Below are 22,298 nucleotides of genomic sequence, written 5' to 3'. Positions count from 1 at the left end.
CAGAATGACATTTCCATCTGTATGAAAAAAAGTTTTGAAGTGTTTGGAATTTAAAAATGCAGGAAAATTAATAATTCCATTTTTACTGTCATTTAAAAAAATCACCACGACAAAACCGTTCAAGCTATCCAAAATCCATTGGCAATTTAAGTTGTTTAAAATGTTTTGGCATCATGTAGACAAAGTTTGGTGTGTATAGTATTACTCTTCTCTGAGCAGTATGCATTAATTCACAGCTAAATGTAAAAAAAAATCCACATTCAAATCAAAATAGCTGACTTCCTGTTGATCGTAGCTGATAACTGTGAATTAGAAAGTTGTCCGTCTTGATAAGAACAATTTTTGTACCGAGTTTGGTGTCTGTAGCTAAAACTAACCCCCCCACTTTTGACAAAAGGTGGCGCTATAGAGTGCCTCTTCCACGCCCTCTTATGAACTTTTGCCAGTGTCTAGTTATCATAAATACTGATATGTGTTCTGAGTTTGATGAAATTTTAAGCATGTTATATGCCTCAAAATCACCTGAGAAATATTCCAGTTTGACATGTTGCCACGGCAACAATATTTTTAGATATCAATATCCCCCCAGCAGATTTATATCGGCTGTGTTTTAACATTATTCTGATGAAGTTTGAAGCAAATCAAGTAAAAATAAGATGCTGAATTCAAAGCATTTTCAAAATGACACACTTCCTGCTGCCAGTTGGTGGCGCTATAACTTTGACTCCTAATAGTCACATATATGCGATCGACATCATATAACGAATAATCTGATGAAGTTTGATTAAAATCAGGAAATGTATGTGGATGGTATTAGACACTCCCTGTTTCTCATTTCTCGCCATAATTTCAACGCCTCGCCACGAGCAAACCGTTCGAGATATCAAAAATCCCCTGGCAATTTTTCATCCCCAATGTCTTGAGATCATGTTGACCGAGTTTGGTGGCAATCGACAAAAAAACCTATGACAAGTATTTCAAATTCCAGAGCATGCGCTTTTTACATAACTCTAAATAGCTGACTTCCTGTTGGGCGGAGCCTATGACATGCAATACGAAAGTTGTTCGGCACGATGAGATCTATATGTGTACTGAGTTTCATATTAATACGTGCAAGTATGTGTGAGCTATACATCAACATTTATAACTGTGATCCAGGGGGCGCCGTAGAGCCCCTGTGCCACGCCCAGGTCTCAGCCTCTGCAGGCTCCTTCAGGCCACAGATTCCAAAGTGTGCGCAAATTTTCAAGAGTTTTTGAGTATGTTAAGGACCCCAAAAGCCCCCACAACTTTGACGACAAATATGAATAATAAACCCCAAATAGCCAACTTCCTGTTGGGCGGAGCCTATGATATGCAATACGAAAGTTGTTTGTATTGATGAGTTCTATATGTGTACAGAGTTTCGTATGTCTATGTGCAAGTATGTATGATATATGGCCCTCCATATTCCAGGGGGCGCTGTAGAGCCCCTGTGCCACGCCCGTGTATCAGTCTCTGCCCGGCCCTAATGGCCGCAGGTTCCAATGTGTGTGCCAATTTTCAAGACTTTTTAAGCATGTTAAGGGCCCCAAAAGCCCCCGAAACCTTGAAGAAAAATAATAATAATAAATAATAATAATAATAATAATAATAATAATAATAACAAATAATCCTAAGGAAAACAATAGGGCTCTCGCCCTCCAGGCTTGAGCCCTAAATAATAATAATAATAATAATAATAATAATAAAAAAATATAGCTGCAAGCAGCGATGGCGGGCTCAAGCCACCAGTGCCATCGCCACCCCGGTGGCATCAGGTAAACTGTGCCCAGCGGGCACATGCATTCACAATATCCCTCTGGCAGTGAGGTTTTAAAGGATATGGCAGTTAAAGGGTTAATCCGAATCATCTAGACTTTAAAATCACATTCACAGAACAATATATATATAACTTTAGTAACACTTTACAATAAGATTCCATTCATAAACATTATGTTAACATGAACAATATTTATATAGCATTCATTCATGTCAGTTAATATTCCAAACTTAAACATTAAAACATTGTTTTATTGTGATGTTTTTCCAAGCACATTTTACCAATTCCAAACCATATCAATCTTAATAACTACCATTATTTTTTATTTAATCATTTATGAGTGCTATACAATAGTCCAGGAAAGCTGGAAGAGAAAAACAGGTCAAGAAGAACTGACAAAAAGAATTGCAAAATAATTAGGAAATAATGTGAAGATTAATTTTTAGTCAATTCTGCAAGACAGACTTTCAGGAAAGGAGGTGGAATAAAAATGAGCTCCTAAATCTTAATCCCGGATTCTGGAAGATATATTCCTCAAACCATCGAACAAGAGGAGGTGGTGCTGGTCCTTCACGAGTCACTCTAATCTGTTTATAAAGCCTATATATAAAGCCTTAATATATAGTATTTCACAATACTTCATGGTATTCTAATTAAATCATTTTTTGGGATCTTAAGTCTCTCAGAGCCGGACACCGAGTAATTCTGGAGACTCCAGGAAAGTGGCAGTTCTGTAAAATGTTGGCGCTGGAGACTAAATGCTCCCTGATAGTTTCACACCTAATTCACTTAACACACACACAAACACACACACACACACACACACACACACACTACCCACAGTGACAGTGGGACTGAGTGACATTAGATGTATGATAGTTTTTTTATTTTCTATCATCCATACAGTGTTGTATAGTCATGAAACTATTGTCATGAGACCAGTCATTCTGAGGAAATATGCCTCAGAATGACTTGTCTTTTATGTGTACATTTTTTAAGTGTTTAGAAGCTGCACTTTAAAAAAAATAAAAAGACATTTACTGGTTCCTTTTTTACTATTATTTCAAAAAATCACCACGACAAAACCATTCAAGCTATCCAAAATTCATTCACACCTGTTCTGTAAGATTAGTTCTTTAAACAGTGGTAAAAGAGGATGTGGTGCTGATCCTTCAAGAGTCACTCAAAACGTATCTGTCCATAAAGCCTATTAAGAATTATTCTTAATATACAGTTCACAATACTTCAGCTTGTTATTCTAATTAAGTGAGGGTCATTTTTATCAGTAAAATTCCTAAAATACATATTATTTTATTTGAAAGATTTCTATAAATTATTTAAATCATACTCGTTTCTACAATAATTATTTAAAAGTAATCCTATAGCTCCCTCTGGTGACCATTATTGGTACTAAGAATTGCAAGCTTGATTTATAAGTTATGATAGTTTTAATTTTATGCTGGCTCTTGAAAATGAAAAAGCTATGAAACTTACTGTGCTTCCTTCAAATGAGGACTTCTACTTATATAAAAAATTATGAAGAGTTAGAATGAAAAATGTTAAAGATATAGTAAAATAACTATTGTATTTTTTTTATGTTACATTAATAAATCTCTATGGCAACACCATCTAAGCTATCCTAAACCCATTCACAATTTAACATCTCAGTATATCTCAGTATCATGTTGAAAAAGGAGTATGGAGTAGTATGAGGAGGAGTATGAATTCATTTACAGGCTGATTTTATCATAAATCCACAATAACATTTATTTTTCTGTTCTGTATCAATCTGTGTTGTTGTTTGTTTATTTTTATCTTTTAGTTTTCATAGGAAGATAACTGATCCTTTACTCTCCTTTTTAATAAATGTGCTTATAAACCAAAAACAAGCTATTTATAGCTGTATTTATAAACTGCTTACTACTGACTATTAATATTGGGACAAGGCTTTATAAAGCATGAACTGACTATTTACTTTTTGAGTTTGAAATTATTATTTGCAGCACAAATTAGGGTTTTTTAGGATTTTTAAAAATCCCTAAAACTGTCAGAAAAGGATAAGGCCTAAGATTTCTATGTGAGTGGCTACATTTATTTGTTTTATAACTATAATGCATAAACTATGAAATTATACAAAATGTATAAAAAAGTACAACAGTCATTGTTTTCCAATGTTTTTTTTTTTTTTTTGGATTTACATTAAAAAAAATTAGCCTACTGCAATCATTCTAAACAGCTTGAATAAAACCTGTTAATATTTATTATAGACCACTGTAACTGTGTATAATCTAACAAACAAGTTTATTATGAAAATAAAAGTGTGTACACCAGATAAATTGGACGATAAAGAAATTGCTAACAATAGTATAATAGAGCATGTTTTAGGTTTTTAGGCGTTTAGATGCAGATATGGACAAATCAAATGTAAAATCAAATGTAATTGATTTAATTAAATATAGATTAATTCTTGTTAGAGCAAAATAATAAATAAATAAATAAATACGTACACACATTAAAAAAGCAGCCAAGATGAATGAATTTCATTTTTTATATAGATTAAAATTGAAGACAGAAGCAGCTGGTATATGCGGTCACTTAATATTAAAATCCAGTAGATCCAGTTCAGATATATTTCTCAACAGTTTATGTTCACGTGGCTGTTTTCGTTTATATTCGCCAAGCTATTATGTGTTTTGAAATAATCTTGTCCGTGATGTGTTCGTTCGTACGACGAAAGCCAGAATCCTGCAGCTCGAGAGATATATGTTATTCTGCCAGTCTCGCTTTCAAATAGTCTTGCGCACTTAAACGGGTCACAAACACCTGCATTTACCTCTTGATGTGTTACAATGGGTTTATTGTGTGCATTTGTGGTAATGTTTTATTTGAAAAAGCTCTTAAACAAGAATAAATTCGTTTGTTTTGTGCTGGACACTGTACGCGCTGATCGGAGGCGTGATTTCATATAGGCAGCCTCAAATATTTCATTTTCACACAAACAGTTCAAAAACATCTTAATTTAGCTCTTGGTGTGTTCTAATTGGTTGATTGTGTGATATCGCTGTAATAATTTATTTTTAAAAGCTTTAAAACAGGAATAAATTCGTTTTCTCTGAGCTCTTTACTCCAGACGCTCGTGATCACAGCGGTGATTCATCTCTCCTATTTCTCACGTATCTCTGGCCAGAAATAATTTATCCATGAGCCCTGAACCGGTAATAATCAGATATGTTGGTTTAGCTTGTCAGTGTGAATTAAATCTAAGTATTTGTTTGTATTTTTAACCGATTTAAAAGTGAAAGTAAAAGTCCGGGAATTGAACCTGTAGGGGCGCTATTTCTCTCAGACAATGGAAGTCTGAAGCACATATACTCAAACAGAGGGACAGAGTGAGATGAGATGTCTGACAGTTTTTTTAATTTTCTGTTATCCATACAGTGTTGTAAAGTCGTGAAACTATGCATATTTCCTCAAAATGACTTTTTCATCTGTATGAAAAAATTCTTTGACGTGTTTGGAAGCTGCAATTTAAAAATACAATAATGTTTCCCTTTGTAAGGTCATTTAAAAAAATCACCACGGCAAAACCATTCAAGCTATCCAAAATCCATTCACAATTTAAGTTCCTATCAGAAATACTGATGTGTGTTCAGAGTTTTGTGAAATTCTAAGTATGTTATTTGCCTCAAAATCACCTGAGAAGTATTCCAGTTTGACATGTTGCCACGGCAACAATTTTTTAGATATCAATATCCCCCTTGCAGATTTATATCGGCTGTGTTTTAACATTATTCTGATGAAGTTTGAAGCAAATCGAGTAATAATAAGATGCTGAATTCAAATCATTTTGAAAATGACACACTTCCTTCTGCCAGTTGGTGGCGCTATAACTTTGACTCCTAATAGTCACATATATGCGATCGACATCATACAATGAATAATCTGATGAAGTTTGATTAAAATCAGGAAATGTATGTGGACGGTATTAGACACTTCCTGTTTCTCATTTCTCGCCATAATTTCCACGCCTCGCCACGAGCAAACCGTTCGAGATATCAAAAATCCCCTGGCAATTTTTCATCCCCAGTGTCTTGAGATCATGTTGACCAAGTTTGGCGGCAATCGAGAAAAAAACCTATGACAAGTATTTCAAATTCCAGAGCATGCGCTTTTTACATAACTCTAAATAGCTGACTTCCTGATGGGCGGAGCCTATGACATGCAATACGAAAGTTGTTCGGCACGATGAGATCTATATGTGTACTGAGTTTCATATGAAAATGTGCAAGTATGTGTGAGCTATACATCAACATTTCTGACTGTGTTCCAGGGGGCGCCGTAGAGCCCCTGTGCCACGCCCGGGTCCCAGCCTCTGCAGGCTCCTAAAGGCCACAGATTCCAAAGTGTGCGCAAATTTTCAAGAGTTTTTGAGTATGTTAAGGACCCCAAAAGCCCCCACAACTTTGACGAAAAATTTGAATACTAAACCCTAAATAGCCAACTTCCTGTTGGGCGGAGCCTATGATATGCAATACAAAAGTTGTTTGGATTGATGAGATTTATATGTGTACCGAGTTTCATACGTCTACGAGCAAGAATGTATGATATATGGCCCTCCATATTCCAGGGGGCGCTGTAGAGCCCCTGTGCCACGCCCGTGTATCAGTCTCTGCCCGGCCCTAATGGCCGCAGGTTCCAATCTGTGTGCCAATTTTCAAGACTTTTTAAGCACGTTAAGGGCCCCAAAAGCCCCCGAGACGTTGGAAAAAAAAAAAAAAAATAATAATAATAATAAATATAGCTGCAAGCAGCGATGGCGGGCTCAAGCCACCAGTGCCATCGCCACCCCGGTGGCATCAGGTAAACTGTGCCCAGCGGGCACATGCATTCACAATATCCCTCTGGCAGTGAGGTTTTAAAAGATATGGCAGTTAAAGGGTTAATCCGAATCATCTAGACTTTAAAATCACATTCACAGAACAATATATATATATATATATATATATATATATATATATATATATATATATAACTTTAGTAACACTTTACAATAAGATTCCATTTATAAACATTATGTTAACATGAACAATATTTATATAGCATTCATTCATGTCAGTTAATATTCCAAACTTAAACATTAAAACATTGTTTTATTGTGATTTTTTTCCAAGCACATTTTACCAATTCCAAACCATATCAATCTTAATAACTACCATTATTTTTTATTTAATCATTTATGAGTGCTATACAATAGTCCAGGAAAGCTGGAAGAGAAAAACAGGTCAAGAAGAACTGACAAAAAGAATTGCAAAATAATTAGGAATTAATGTGAAGATTAATTTTTAGTCAATTCTGCAAGACAGACTTTCAGGAAAGGAGGTGGAATAAAAATGAGCTCCTAAATCTTAATCCTGGATTCTGGAAGATATATTCCTCAAACTATCGAACAAGAGGAGGTGGTGCTGGTCCTTCACGAGTCACTCTAATCTGTTTATTAAGCCTATATATAAAGCCTTAATATATAGTATTTCACAATACTTCATGGTATTCTAATTAAATCATTTTTTGGGATCTTAAGTCTCTCAGAGCCTGACACCGAGTAATTCTGGAGACTCCAGGAAAGTGGCAGTTCTGTAAAATGTTGGCGCTGGAGACTAAATGCTCCCTGTTTCACACCTAATTCACTTAACACACACACACACACACACACATTACCCACAGTGACAGTGGGACTGAGTGACATCAGATGTATGATAATTTTTTAATTTTCTATCATCCATATAGTGTTGTATAGTCATGAAACTATTGTCATGAGACCAGTCATTTTGAGGAAAATATGCCTCAGAATGACTTGTCTTCTATGTGTACATTTTTTTTGAAGTGTTTAGAAGCTGCACTTTAAAAAAATAAAAAGACATTTACTGGTTCCTTTTTTACTATTATTTCAAAAAATCACCATGACAAAACCATTCAAGCTGTCCAAAATTCATTCACACCTGTTCTGTAAGATTAATTCTTTAAACAGTGGTAAAAGAGGATGTGGGGCTGAACCTTCAAGAGTCACTCAAAACGTATCTGTCCATAAAGCCTATAAAGAATTATTCTTAATATACAGTTCACAATACTTCAGCTTGTTATTCTAATTAAGTGAGGGTCATTTTATCAGTAAAATTCCTAAAATACATATTATTTTATTTGAAAGATTTCTATAAATGATTTAAATCATACTCGTTTCTACAATAATTATTTAAAAGTAATCCTATAGCTCCCTCTGGTGGCCATTATTGGTACTAAGAATTGCAAGCTTGATTTATAAGTTATGATAGTTTTAATTTTATGCTGGCTCTTGAAAATGATAAAGCTATGAAACTTACTGTGCTTCCTTCAAATGAGGACTTCTACTTATATAAAAAATTATGAAGAGTTAGAATGAAAATTTTTAAAGATATAGTAAAATAACTATTGTATTTTTTTATGTTACTTTAATGAATCTCTATGGCAATACCATTTAAGCTATCCTAAACCCATTCGAAATTTAACATCTTCAGAATGAATTCATTTACAGGCTGAGTTTATCATAAATCCACAATAACATTTCTGAGTTCTGTATCAATCAGTGTTGTTGTTTGTTTATTTTTTTATTTTTATTTTTTCATAGGAAGATAACTCTCCTTTTTAATAAATGTGCTTATAAACCAAGAACAAGCTATTTATAGCTGTATTTATAAACTGCTTACTACTGACTATTAATATTGGGACAAGGCTTTATGAAGCATGACTGTCTACTGACTATTTACTAATGAGTGCAGTTATTATGAAGTGTTATCAATGCATTTACTAATGTTAACAAATTAGACATTATTTTACAGTGTTATCAAATCCCTTAAATTATTTGTAAGTGTTTTGTAATGATTTTATTGACCAAGCATTTGTGAAAGTTCTGCTTGCATTACAGCTTAGTCTTGATCTGTGAACTGAACAGATTTACTGTTACATCCATGAGAATATGTACATTCAAATAAATATCATGTCACAGGATGTCAGAGGTCAGTATCAAATTAGTTTGAAATTATTATTTGCAGCACAAATAAGTTTTTTTTTTAGGATTTTTAAAAATCCCTAAAACTGTCAGAAAAGGATAAGGCCTAAGATTTCTATGTGAGTGGCTACATTTGTTTGTTTTTATAACTATAATGCATAAACTATGAAACTATACAAAATGTATAAAAAAGTACAAGGTATTCTTTTCCAATGTTTTTTATTTATTTAATTTTTTCTTTTTTTTTTCTTTTTGGATTTACATTTTAAAAAATTAGCCTACGGCGATCATTCTAAACAGCTTGAATAAAACCTGTCAATATTTATTATAGACCACTATAACTGTGTATAATCTAACAAACAAGTTTATTATGAACATAAAAGCGTGTACACCAGATAAATTGGACGATAAAGAAATTGCTAACAATAGTATAATAAAGCATGTTTTAGGTTTTTAGGCGTTTAGATGCAGAAATGGAAAAATCAAATGTAAAATCAAATGTAATTGATTTAATTAAATATAGATTAAGTCTTGTTAGAGCAAAATAATAAATAAATACGTACACACATTAAAAAAGCAGCCAAGATGAATGAGTTTAATTTTTTATATAGATTAAAAGTGAAGACAGAAGCAGCTGGTATATGCGGTCACTTAATATTAAAATCCAGTAGATCCACTTCAGATTTATTTCTCAACAGTTTATGTTCACGTGGCTGTTTTCGTTTATATTCGCCAAGCTATTATGTATTTTGAAATAATCTTGTCCGTGATGTGTTCGTTCTTACGACGAAAGGCAGAATCCTGCAGCTCGAGAGATATATGTTAGTCTCGCTTTCAAATAGTCTTGCACACTTAAACTGGTCACAAACACCTGCATTTAGCTCGTGTTGTGTTATAATGGATGTATTGTGTGCATTTATGGCAATAATTTATTTTGTAAAGCTCTTAAACAAGAATAAATTCGTTAGTTTTGAACTTGTGACACTGTGCGCGCTGATCGGAGGCAGTGATTTCAGATGGCAGCCGTGAATATTTCATTTTCACACAAACAGTTCAAAAACATTTTAATTTAGCTCTTGGTGTGCTCTAATTGGTGAATTGTGTGATATCGCTGCAATACTTTATTTTAAATAGCTATAAAACAAGAATAAACTCGTTTTTTTCTGAGCTCATCATTCCACACGCTGGTGCTCAGAGCGGTGATTCATCTCTCGTGTTTCTCACGTATCACTGACCACACATCAATTATTAATAAGCCCTGACCTGATAATAATCATATATGTTGGTTTAGCTTGTCAGTGTGAATTAAATCCAAGTATTTATTTGTATTTTAACCGATATAAAAGTGAAACAAAAAGTCCGGTAACTGCACCTGTAGGGGCGCTATTTCTCTCAGACAATGGAAGTCTAAGCACACACACTCAAACAGAGGGACAGAGTGATATGAGATGTCTGACAGTTTTTTAATTTTCTGTTATCCATACAGTGTTGTAAAGTCATGAAACTATGCATATTTACTCAGAATAACTTTTTTTCTGTATGAAAAAAGGTTTTGAAGTGTTTGGAATTTAAAAATGCAGGAAAATTAATAATTCCATCTTTATTGTCATTTAAAAAAATCCCCACGACAAAACCATCCAAGCTATCCAAAACCCATTCACAATTTAAGTTCCTCAATGTTTTTTCAACATGTACACCAAGTTTGGTGTGTATAGTGTTACTCTCCTCTGAGCAGTATGCATTAATTCACAGCTAAATGTAAAAAACAATCCACATTCAAATCAAAATAGCTGACTTCCTGTTGGTCGTAGCTGATGACTGTGAATTAGAAAGTTGTCCGTCTTGATAAGAACAATTTTTGTACTGAGTTTGGTGTCTGTAGCTAAAACTAACCCCCCCACTTTTGACAAAAGGTGGCGCTATAGAGTGCCTCTTCCACGCCCTCTTATGAAATTTTGCCAGTGTCTAGCTGTCACTAATACTGATATGTGTTCTGAGTTTGATGAAATTCTAAGTATGTTATATGCCTCAAAATCACCTGAGAAGTATTCCAGTTTGACATGTTGCCACGGCAACAATATTTTTAGATATCAATATCCCCCCAGCAGATTTATATCGGCTGTGTTTTAACATTATTCTGATGAAGTTTGAAGCAAATCGAGTAAAAATAAGATGCTGAATTCAAAGCATTTTGAAAATGACACACTTCCTGCTGCCACTTGGTGGCGCTATAACTTTGACTCCTAATAGTCACATATATGCGATCGACATCATACAATGAATAATCTGATGAAGTTTGATTAAAATTAGCAAATGTATGTGGATGGTATTAGACACTTCCTGTTTCTCATTTCTCGCCATAATTTCAAAGCCTCGCCACGAGCAAACCGTTCGAGATATCAAAAATCCCCTGGCAATTTTTCATCCCCAATGTCTTGAGATCATGTTGACCGAGTTTGGCGGCAATCGAGTAAAAAACCTATGACAAGTATTTCAAATTCCAGAGCATACGCTTTTTACATAACTCTAAATAGCTGATTTCCTGTTGGGCGGAGCCTATGATATTCAATACGAAAGTTGTTCGGCACAATGAGATCTATATGTGTACTGAGTTTCAAATGAATATTGGCAAGTATGTGTGAGCTATACATCAACATTTCTGACTGTGATCCAGGGGGCGCCGTAGAGCCCCTGTGCCACGCCCGGGTCCCAGCTTCTGCAGGCTCCTAAAGGCCACAGATTCCAAAGTGTGTGCAAATTTTCAAGAGTTTTTGAGTATGTTAAGGACCCCAAAAGCCCCCACAACTTTGACGAAAAATATGACTACTAAACCCAAAATAGCCAACTTCCTGTTGGGCGGAGCCTATGACATGCAGTACGAAAGTTGTTTGGTTTGATGAGATCTACATGTGTACCGAGTTTCGTGTGTCTACGTGCAAGTATGTATGATATATGGCCCTCAGTATTCCAGGGGGCGCTGTAGAGCCCCTGTGCCACGCCCGTGTATCAGTCTCTGCCCGGCCCTAATGGCCGCAGGTTCCAATGTGTGTGCCAATTTTCAAGACTTTTTAAGCATGTTAAGGACCCCAAAAGCCCCCGAAACCTTGAAGAAAAATAATAATAAATATAGCTGCAAGCAGCGATGGCGGGCTCAAGCCACCAATGCCATCGCCACCCCGGTGGCATCAGGTAAACTGTGCCCAGTGGGCACATGCATTCACATTATCCCTCTGGCAGTAAGGTTTTAAAGGATATGGCAGTTAAAGGGTTAATCCGAATCATCTAGACTTTAAAATCACATTCACAGAACAATATATATATATATATATATATATATATATATATATATATATATATATATATATATATATATATATATATATATATAACTTGAGTAACACTTTACAATAAGATTTCATTCATAAACATTATGTTAACATGAACAATATTTATATAGCATTCATTCATGTCAGTTAATATTCCAAACTTAAACATTAAAACATTGTTTTATTGTGATTTTTTTCCAAGCACATTTTACCAATTCCAAACCATATCAATCTTAATAACTACCATTAATTTTTATTTAATCATTTATGAGTGCTATACAATAGTCCAGGGAAGCTTGAAGAGAAAAACTCCTTATATTCATGTGCAGAATTATTAGGCATGTTTTCTTTTACAGATGAAATGCGCTAAAAAAGAGTTTTAACTCAAACTGTTTTAACTCAAAGTCGAAAATTATAAAAAACCCATGAGAAATATCAAACACAAATGCAATACAGAAATGGATAAGTTAAGACTTGACCATTGTACAAAAAATGCTGACTGGGTCATGAGGTCAGAAAAGAAGAAGAAAAAAACAGGTCAACAAAAACTGACAAAAAGAATTGCAAAATAATTAGGAATTAATGTGAAGATTAATTTTTAGTCAATTCTGCAAGACAGACTTTCAGGAAAGGAGGTGGAATAAAAATGAGCTCCTAAATCTTAATCCCGGATTCTGGAAGATATATTCCTCATACCATCAGACAAGAGGAGGTGGTGCTGGTCCTTCACGAGTCCCTCTAATCGGTTCATAAAGCCTATATATAAAGTTTTAATATATAGTATTTCACAATACTTCATGGTATTCTAATTAAATAATTTTTTGGAATCTTAGATCTCTCAGAACCTGACACATTGTAATTCTGAGACTCCAGGAAAGTGGCAGTTCTGTAAAATGTTGGCGCTGGAGACTAAATGCTCCCTGATAGTTTCACACCTAATTCATTTAACACACACACACACACACACACACACACACACATTACCCACAGTGACAGAGGGACAGAGTGACATCAGATGTATGATAGTTTTTTAATTTTCTATCATCCATATAGTCTTGTATAGTCATGAAACTATGCATATTTCCTCAGAATGACTTGTCTTCTATGTGTACATTTTTTTGAAGTGTTTAGAAGCTGCACTTAAAAAAATAAAAGACATTTACTGGTTACTTTTTTACTGTTATTTCAAAAAATCACCACGACAAGACCATTCAAGCTATTCAAAATTCATCCGCACCTGTACTGTTAGATACATTCTTTAAACAGTGGTAAAAGAGGATGTGGTGCTGATCCTTCAAGAGTCACTCAAAACGTATCTGTCCATAAAGCCTATTATTCTTAATATACAGTTCACAATACTTCAGCTTGTTATTCTAATTAAGTGAGGGTCATTTTATCAGTAAAATACATAAAATTCATATTATTTTTCTTTGAAAGATTTCTATAAATGATTTAAATCATACTTGTTTCTACAATAATTATTTAAAAGTAATCCTATAGCTCCATCTGGTGGCCATTATTGGTACTAAGAATTGCAAGCTTGATTTATAAGTTATGATAGTTTTAATTTTATGCTGGCTCTTGAAAATGATAAAGCTATGAAACTTACTGTGCTTCCTTCAAATGATGACTTCTACGTATATAAAAAATTATGAAGAGTTGGAATGAAAAATTTTAAAGATATAGTAAAGTTATTATAAAGTGTTACCAATGCATTTGCTAATGTTAACAAATTAGACATTATTTTACAGTGTTATCAAATCCCTTAAATGATTTGTAAGTGTTTTGTAATGATTTTATTAAACCTACAAGCATTTGTGAAAGTTCTGCTTGCATTACAGCTTAGTCTTGATCTGTGAGCTGAACAGATTTACTGTTACATCCATGAGATTATGTAAATTCAAATAAATATCATGTCACAGGATGTCAGAGGTCAGTATCAAATTAGTTTGAAATTATTATTTGCAGCACAAATAAGGTTTTTTAGGATTTTTAAAAATCCCTAAAACTGTCAGAAAAGGATAAGGCCTATAAGATTTCTATGTGAGTGGCTAAATTTTTTTGTTTTTATAATTATAATGCATAAACTATGAAACTATACAAAATGTATAAAAAAGTACAAGTTATTCTTTTCCGATGTTTTTTATTTATTTAAATTATTATTATTATTTTTTTGGGGGGGATTTACATTTTAAAACATAAGCCTATGGCAATCATTCTAAACAGCTTGAATAAAACCTGTCAATATTTATTATAGACCACTATAACTGTGTATAATCTAACAAACAAGTTTATTATGAAAATAAAAGCGTGTACACCAGATAAATTGGACGATAAAGAAATTGCTAACAATATATACTAGAGCATTTCTTAGGTTTTTAGGCGTTTAGATGCAGAAATGGACAAATCAAATGTAAAATCAAATGTAACTGATTTAATTAAATATAGATAACGTCTTGTTAGAGCAAAATAATAAATAAATACGTACACACATTAAAAAAGCAGCCAAGATGAATGAGTTTAATTTTTTATATAGATTCAAATTGAAGACAGAAGCAGGTAAATGCAGTCACTTAATATTAAAATCCAGTAGATCCACTTCAGATTTATTTCTCAACAGTTTATGTTCACGTGGCTGTTTTCGTTTATATTCGCCAAGCTATTATGTATTTTGAAATAATCTTGTCCGTGATGTGTTCGTTCTTACGACGCAAGGCAGAATCCTGCAGCTCGAGAGATATGTTATTCTGCCAGTCGCGCTTTCAAATAGTCTTGCACACATAAACGGGTCACAAACACCTGTATTTAGCTCGTGTTGTGTTATAATGGGTGTATTGTGTGCATTTATGGCAATAATTTATTTTAAAAAGCTCTTAAACAAGTTCGTTAAATTCGTTAGTTTTGAACTTGTGACACTGTGCGCGCTGATCGGAGGCAGTGATTTCAGATAGGCAGCCGCAAATATTTCATTTTCACACAAACAGTTCAAAAACATCTTAATTTAGCTCTTGGTGTGCTCTAATTGGTGAATTGTGTGATATCGCTGCAATACTTTATTTTTAATAGCTATAAAACAAGAATAATCTCGTTTTTTCTGAGCTCATCATTCCACACGCTCCTGCTCAGAGCGGTGATTCATCTCTCATGTTTCTCACGTATCACTGACCACACATCAATTATTAATGAGCCTTGACCTGATAATAATCACATATGTTGGTTTAGCTTGTCATTGTGAATTAAATCCAAGTATTTATTTGTATTTTAACCGATTTAAAATCGAAACCAAAAGACAGTCTCCTCCCTTTTTTAGTCCGGTAACTGAACCTGTAGGGGCGCTATTTCTCTCAGACAATGGAAGTCTAAGCACACACAGTCAAACAGAGGGACAGAGTGATATGAGATGTCTGACAGTTTTTTAATTTTCTGTTATCCATACAGTGTTGTAAAGTCATGAAACTATGCATATTTACTCAGAATAACTTTTTATCTGTATGAAAAAAGGTTTTGAAGTGTTTGGAATTTAAAAATGCAGGAAAATTTATAATTCCATCTTTATTGTCATTTAAAAAAATCACCACGACAAAACCATCCAAGCTATCCAAAACCCATTCACAATTTAAGTTCCTCAATGTTTTTTCAACATGTAGACCAAGTTTGGTGTGTATAGTGTTACTCTCCTCTGAGCAGTATGCATTAATTCACAGCTAAATGTAAAAAACAATCCACATTCAAATCAAAATAGCCGACTTCCTGTTGGTCGTAGCTGATGACTGTGAATTAGAAAGTTGTCCGTCTTGATAAGAAAAATTTTTCTACTGAGTTTGGTGTCTGTAGCTAAAACTAACCCCCTCACTTTTGACAAAAGGTGGCGCTATAGAGTGCCTCTTCCACGCCCTCGTATGAACTTTTGCCAGTGTCTAGCTGTCACTAATACTTACATGTGTTCTGAGTTTGATGAAATTCTAAGCATGTTATATGCCTCAAAATCACCTGAGAAGTATTCCAGTTTGACATGTTGCCACGGCAACAATATTTTTAGATATCAATATCCCCCCAGCAGATTTATATCGGCTGTGTTTTAACATTATTCTGATGAAGTTTGAAGCAAATCGAGTAAAAATAAGATGCTGAATTCAAAGCATTTTGAAAATGACACACTTCCTGCTGCCAGTTGGTGGCGCTATAACTTTGACTCCTAATAGTCACATATATGCGATCGACATCATACAATTAATAATCTGATGAAGTTTGATTAAAATTAGGAAATGTATGTGGATGGTATTAGACACTTCCTGTTTCTCAATTCTCGCCATAAATTCAACGCCTCGCTACGAGCAAACCGTTCGAGATATCAAAAATCCCCTGGCAATTTTTCATCCCCAATGTCTTGAGATCATGTTGACCGAGTTTGGTGGCAATCGAGTAAAAAACCTATGACAAGTATATCAAATTCCAGAGCATGCGCTTTTTACATAACTCTAAATAGCTGACTTCCTGTTGGGCGGAGCCTATGACATGCAATACGCAAGTTGTTCGGCACGATGAGATCTATATGTGTACTGAGTTTCATATTAATACATGCAAGTATGTGTGAGCTATACATCAACATTTATGACTGTGTTCCAGGGGGCGCCGTAGAGCCCCTGTGCCACGCCCGGGTCCCAACCTCTGCAGGCTCCTAAAGGCCACAGATCCAAAGGTGTGTGCAAATTTTCAAGAGTTTTTGAGTATGTTAAGGACTCCAAAAGCCCCCACAACTTTGACGATAAATATGAATAATAAACCCTAAATAGCCAACTTCCTGTTGGGCGGAGCCTATGATATGCAATACGAAAGTTGTTTGTATTGATGAGTTCTATATGTGTACCGAGTTTCGTACGTCTACGTACAAGTATGTATGATATATGGCCCTCCATATTCCAGGGGGCGCTGTAGAGCCCCTGTGCCACGCCCGTGTATCAGTCTCTGCCCGGCCCTAATGGCCGCAGGTTCCAATGTGTGTGCCAATTTTCAAGACTTTTTAAGCATGTTAAGGGCCCCAAAAGCCCCCGTAACGTTAGAAAAAAATAATAATAATAATAATAATAATAATAATAATAAAAAATAATCCTAAGGAAAACAATAGGGCTCTCGCCCTCCAGGCTTGAGCCCTAATTAAAGCTGCAAGCAGCGATGAACGGGCCCTCGCACCCGGGCTCACCGCCATCGTGTGGCTTTAGTAAAAAGGTGAACGTTGAGAAATATGCATTTAATGTCCTAAATATAAGTGGAATATATCAAAGTATATCCCATATATGTGCCAATCTTACCGTTGCCAGCAGGTGGCGCTATCATAATGGAATATTGGCCTTCAGATGTGTTCAGGCCAGGACTCTTATCAAACATGTGAAGTTTGGGGAAGATTGAACATTTTATGCTTGAGTTACAACAACTTCTCTTGCTGTGGGAAGACATCAAATTTTGTCATGGCGCCATGGAAACGCCCTTTAACAAAAACTCAAGATCTCCAAAAGTTAACATTGCACAGGCCTTTAGATTAGACTGACCACAAAATATATGTTAATCTCAAAAAAATTATAGGAGTAGTTTGTCGCAGCATAAAACATGTCACTTCCTGTTGCCAATAGGTGGCGCTAGGACTATAACTGAATGTGGGCATGTAGATCTGTTGAGGGCAGAAGTTTTATCTAACATGTGAAGTTTGGGGCAGATTGGACATTGTATGACTGAGTTACAGCAACTTCCTTTTTCATGGCGAAACATCGAAATTTGTCAGGCCGCCATGGACACGCCCTTTAACGAAATCTAAAGATCTTCGCAATTTAACATCGCAAAGGGCTTAAGATTACACTGACCAGGTTTGGTGTTGATCTGAATAAATCTCTAGGAGGAGTTCGTTAAAGTACAACCCCTGAAAATGGCAAAAACAACGCCAATTTTGCAGAGAAAATTCTAAATAACCGACTTCCTGTTGGGATTCGGATTTCGTACCAAGAGACTTTTTTGTAGGTATTGGTGTGTTACATGTGTTTACCGATTTTTGTACATGTACGTGAAACATAGCTCGAGGCGCACTCTGTTGAAAATGTATAGGTGGCGCTATCGAGCCATTTTGCCACACCTGATGGAATTTTGGCCTTCAGATGTGTTCAGGCCAGGACTCTTATCACACATGTGAAGTTTGGGGAAGATCGGACATTTTATGCCTGAGTTATAACATCTTTTATTCCCATGGCGAGACATCGAACTTCGTGACGGCGCCATGGACACGCCTTTTAACGAAAACTCAAGATCTTCAAAACTTAACATCGCACAGGCCTTTAGATTAGACTGACCACAAAAAATACATTGATGTCATAAAATTTCTAGGAGTAGTTCATCGCAGTGTAAAATATGTCACTTCCTGTTGCCAATAGGTGGCGCTATGACTATAACTGAATATGGGCATGTCAATCTGTTCAGGTCAGGAGACTCATCAAACATGTGAAGTTTGGGGCAGATTGGTCATTGTATGTCTGAGTTATAGCAACTTCCTGTTTCATGGCGAATCATCGAAATTCGCCAGGCCGCCACGGACACGACCATTAACGAAAACTCAAAAGCTTCGCAATTTAACATCGCAAAGGCCTTTAGATTAGGCATACCAAACTTGGTGTTGATCTGAATAAGTCTCTAGGAGGAGTTCGTTAAAATACAACGCATGGAAATGGCAAAAATGACACAAAATTTGCTCATAATATTAAAAATAACCGACTTCCTGTTGGGTTTAGAATTTTGCTCTAAGAGACTTTTTTGTAGGTACTGGAGAGTTACACATGTGTACCGATTTTCATACATGTACGTGAAACATAGCTCGAGGCGCACACCGTTGAACGTGTATAGGTGGCGCTGTCGAGCCATTTTGCCACACCCACTTCTGAAACCCATATCAGATGTAAATTTTCGCCAGTTCTGAGGTGTGTGCAAAGTTTCATGACTTTTTGAGTATGTTTAGGCCCTCAAAAATGCGATTCATTTTGGAGAAGTATAATAATAATAATAATAATAATAATAAACGGAGCAATTCCAAGAGGGTCCTCACACCATCGGTGCTCGGGCCCTAATAATAACAAAATAATCCTAAGGAAAACAATAGGGCTCTCGCCCTCCAGGCTTGAGCCCTAATAAAAAATAATCCTAAGGAAAACAATAGGCCTCTCGCCCTTTGGGCTTGAGCCCTAATAATCCTAAGGAAAACAATAGGCCTCTCGCCCTTTGGGCTTGAGCCCTAATAATAATAATAATAAAAAATTAAAGCTGCAAGCAGCGATGAACGGGCCCTCGCACCCGGGCTCACCGCCATCGTGTGGCTTTAGTAAAAAGGTGAACGTTGAGAAATATGCATTTAATGTCCTAAATATAAGTGGAATATATCAAAGTATATCCCATATATGTGCCAATCTTACCGTTGCCAGCAGGTGGCGCTATCATTATAATGGAATATTGGCCTTCAGATGTGTTCAGGCCAGGACTCTTATCAAACAAGTGAAGTTTGGGGAAGATTGAACATTTTATGCTTGAGTTACAACAACTTCTCTTGCTGTGGCAAGACATCAAATTTTGTCATGGCGCCATGGAAACGCCCTTTAACAAAAACTCAAGATCTTCAAAAGTTAACATTGCACAGGCCTTTAGATTAGACTGACCACAAAATATATGTTAATCTCAAAAAAATTATAGGAGTAGTTTGTCGCAGTGTAAAATATGTAACTTCCTGTTGCCAATAGGTGGCGCTATGACTATAACTGAATATTGGCATGTAGATCTGTTCAGGTCAAGAGTCTTATCCAACATGTGAAGTTTGGGGCAGATTGGACATTGTATGTCTGAGTTACAGCAACTTCCTTTTTCATGGCGAAACATCGAAATTTGTCAGGCCGCCATAGACCCGCCCTTTAACGAAACCTCAAGTCCTTCGCAATTTATTATCGCAAAGGGCTTTAGATTACACTGACCAAGTTTGGTGTTGATCTGAATAAATCTCTAGGAGGAGTTCGTTAAAGTACAACCCCTGAAAATGGCAAAAACAACACCAATTTTGAAGGGAAAATTCAAAATAACCGACTTCCTGTTGGGATCCGGATTTCGTACCAAGAGACTTTTTTGTAGGTATTGGTGCGTTACATGTGTGTACCAATTTTTGTACATGTACGTGAAACATAGCTCGAGGCGCACTCCGTTGAAAGTGTATAGGTGGCGCTATAGAGCCATTCTGCCACACCCGGTGGAATATTGGCCTGCAGATCTGTTCAGGTCACGACTCTTATCACATATGTGAAGTTTGGGGAAGATCGGACATTTTATGCCTGAGTTATAACATCTTTTATTCCCATGGCGAGACATCGAACTTCGTCGCGGCGCCATGAACAAGCCTTTTAACGAAAACTCAAAATCTTCACAACTGAACATCGCACAGGCCTTTAGATTAGACTGACCACAAAAAAGACACTGATGTCATAAAATTTCTAGGAGTAGTTCGTCGCAGCGTAAAATATGTCACTTCCTGTTGCCAATAGGTGGCGCTATGACTATAACTGAATATGGGCATGTCAATCTGTTCAGGTTCGGAATCTCATCAAACATGTGAAGTTTGGGGCAGATTGGACATTGTATGTGTGAGTTATAGCAACTTCATTTTTCATGGCGAATCATCGAAATTCGCCAGGCCGCCACGGACACGCCCTTCAACGAAAACTCAAGATCTTCGCAATTTAACATCGCAAAGGCCTTTAGATTAGGCATACCAAATTTGGTGTTGATTTGAAGAAATCTCTAGGAGGAGTTCGTTAAAATACAACACATGGAAATGACCAAAATTACACAAAATATGCTCATAATATTAAAAATAACTGACTTCCTGTTGGGTTTAGAATTTCGCTCCAAGAGTCTTTTTTGTAGGTATTGGTGTGTTACATATGTGTGCCAATTTTCGTGCATGTACGTGAAACATAGCTGGAAGGCTGTTGATTTTCTTGGTATAGGTGGCGCTGTCGAGCCATTTTGCCACACCCTCTTCTGAATCCTATATCAGACGAAAATTTTCACCAGGTTTGACGCGTGTGCAAAGTTTCATGACTTTTTGAGCATGTTAAAGCCCTCAAAAATGCGATTCATTCGGGAGAAGAAGAAGAAGAAGAATAATAATAAATATAGCTGCAAGCAGCGATGGCGGGCTCAAGCCACCAATGCCATCGCCACCCCAGTGGCATCAGGTAAACTGTGCCCAGCGGGCACATGCATTCACAATATCCCTCTGGCAGTGAGGTTTTAAAGGATATGGCAGTTAAAGGGTTAATCCGAATCATCTAGACTTTAAAATCACATTCACAGAACAATATATATATATATATATATATATATATATATATATATATATATATATATATATATATATATATATATTAGTAACACTTTACAATAAGATTTAATTTATAAACATTATGTTAACATGAACAATATTTATATAGCATTCATTCATGTCAGTTAATATTCCAAACTTAAACATTAAAACATTGTTTTATTGTGATTTTTTTCCAAGCACATTTTACCAATTCCAAACCATATCAATCTTAATAACTACCATTATTTTTTATTTAATCATTTATGAGTGCTATACAATAGTCCAGGAAAGCTGGAAGAGAAAAACTCCTTATATTCATGTGCAGAATTATTAGGCATGTTTTCTTTTACAGATGAAATGCGCTAAAAAAGAGTTTTAACTCAAACTGTTTTAACTCAAAGTCGAAAATTATGAAATACCCATGAGAAATATCAAACACAAATGCAATACAGAAATGGATAAGTTAAGACTTGACCATTGTACAAAAATGCTGACTGGGTCATGAGGTCAGAAAAGAAGAAGAAAAAAAAACAGGTCAAGAAGAATTGACAAAAAGAATTGCAAAATAATTAGGAATTAATGTGAAGATTAATTTTTTATTAAGATTGTGAAGAGTCAATTCTGCAAGACAGACTTTCAGGAAAGGAGGTGGAATAAAAATGAGCTCCTAAATCTTAATCCCGGATTCTGGAAGATATATTCCTCAAACCATCGGACAAGAGTAGGTGGTGCTGGTCCTTCACGAGTCACTCC

General features: G+C 35.5%; 1 long non-coding RNA gene across 1 annotated transcript in view; it reads left to right on the top strand.

Annotated features, from left to right (window-relative positions):
* Positions 1 to 21,667: 21,667 nt before the first annotated feature.
* The window catches only part of LOC127963515 (uncharacterized), a 31,798-nt gene continuing 31,167 nt past the window's right edge, over positions 21,668 to 22,298 (top strand). Inside the window, exon 1 of the long non-coding RNA XR_008154852.1 lies at positions 21,668 to 22,079. This is a non-coding gene — a long non-coding RNA (uncharacterized LOC127963515). The remainder of the gene's footprint in view (positions 22,080 to 22,298) is intronic.

Source organism: Carassius gibelio, chromosome B8 (genome assembly GCF_023724105.1).
Source record: "Carassius gibelio isolate Cgi1373 ecotype wild population from Czech Republic chromosome B8, carGib1.2-hapl.c, whole genome shotgun sequence".
Lineage (NCBI taxonomy): Eukaryota > Metazoa > Chordata > Actinopteri > Cypriniformes > Cyprinidae > Carassius > Carassius gibelio.
Note: the sequence above shows the minus strand (reverse complement) of the source record. Positions and strands in the feature narration are given on the sequence as shown.